This window comes from Pinus tabuliformis, chromosome 9 (assembly GCF_031772625.1).
Source record: "Pinus tabuliformis cultivar Carrire ecotype Pingquan chromosome 9, CPIR1, whole genome shotgun sequence".
Taxonomy (NCBI): domain Eukaryota; kingdom Viridiplantae; phylum Streptophyta; class Pinopsida; order Pinales; family Pinaceae; genus Pinus; species Pinus tabuliformis.
Genome location: NC_142307.1, coordinates 475,396,170 through 475,397,915, shown reverse-complemented (window position 1 = coordinate 475,397,915; position 1,746 = coordinate 475,396,170). Strand labels below are relative to the sequence as shown.

At 41.4% G+C, this 1,746-nt stretch overlaps 1 pseudogene; it reads right to left on the bottom strand.

Annotated features, from left to right (window-relative positions):
- Positions 1 to 950, bottom strand: LOC149149270 (rust resistance kinase Lr10 pseudogene; annotated as a pseudogene).
- Between the last annotated feature and the right edge of the window lie 796 nt (positions 951 to 1,746).

Below are 1,746 nucleotides of genomic sequence, written 5' to 3'. Positions count from 1 at the left end.
TTACGTGCCCATAACATTATTAAAAGCATCTACCTAAAAACTACGAACAGCACATAAATTCATTAAATTCTTTCATTCGGCGGTCAAACCATAAGTCTTTTACTCCACGCAAAACATTGAATTGATGTGGGTCCGTATGCAACTCCAGGTGATCAACGGCGGAGGAAAGTGAAGCAGATCCGACGGTGGATAACCATATCGGAAGACCAACAAGTGTTGAACGTTAACCTCCGAGAAAATGACGTTGCGTTACGTCAGGGCTGAACCACGTGTCAGCTCCACATTTTCTCGGGCCCTTGTGTACGAAAACCATTCTCTGCAGGTAGGCGGTCCGAGAAATCTTTAAACCGGTTTGTGGTTTTTGCTGGCGGTTTTGGGGAGCGTACGGCTGCGTTGAAATTAGATTTCAACATCCATGCTGTCATTGATATATGGTCATCTCCCTTCCCACAAAGTTTTGCCAGACCGAAATCAGAAACTTTTGGTGTGAAGTCGGCGTCCAGCAATATATTGTGAGGTTTGATGTCGAAGTGTATGATGCGCTTGTCGCAATCATGGTGTAAATATGCAATTCCTCGAGCCGCACCCAAAGCAATTGAATACAATTGTTCCCACCTTAACACTCCCCCTTCTCCTTTTCCGGCAAATATAAATTTATCCAGAGATCCATTAGGCATGTATTCATATAGCAGGGCGCTTGTAAAGCTTTCAAAGCAATACCCCAATAGACGAACCAAATTGACATGATGAACATGTCCAATGGTGGCCACTTCATTCATGAATTGGGCCTCGCTGTGCCTATGCCTATCAAGAAGCTTAACAGCCACTAGAGTGCCATTCTGAAGCTTTCCTTTATACACCACACCATAACCTCCTTCTCCCAACTTTTCTGCAAAGTTGTTTGTGATCTTCTTGAGTTGAGAGTGTGAATATCTGGTTGGCATTGGCATTTCATAAGCATTTTCCTTTAGGAATTTCTCCACCAATGAAATAGAGCTCCCAGGACGAGATTTAATTCTCCTCAAACAAGCACGACAAGTTAGGGAGAGTATTGTGCAAAAGAGGATGCCTAAGAACACCATTAGTCCCAGAACAAAGGAAGCTGCAGGGGATACATAGATGATATCAATGCGATTTTAATCCAAACAAACTACAAAATTTCCAGTGAGAGTCAATAAAACCGTAACACAGGTAGAAAGCGTAAATTTACCTTTGGATCCCAATAGTCTGTGACATCTTCCTGTCCGTAAACAAACTACAGATTATGTTGATTGAAAAGATTGATATCAGTGCATAATCTCATCAAAGTGAAGTTCAATAGGAGATAGTGAAATAGGAAAAAATCATAAACGTACTTATCAGACAAAAGAGTGCTCCCGCTGTGCAAACTGCAACTGTGGCGGAATGAAGAGATTAATATCATTGTGATAATCATCCAACCCGGAAGAGAGTAATGGAAACAAGATACAAATTCACAGTGAGGTTCAAACAATGAAATAAGAAAAAACCATAATTTTACCAGCTGCCAGGAGCCTAAGAGTTGCCATGGTGAAGCTGCAACAGCTGTGGAATGAAGGGATTGATATCGATGCCATCTTCGTCCAACCCGGAAGAGAATGGAAGGAATCATAAATTAAACCATTCAAAATCACAATTAATAATCGATTTTGATACAAGCAACGAAGAAGACAATGAAGCTTCTTACTAGGGAAAGGAAAGGAAAGGTGGTGATGGTTCATCCTTGTA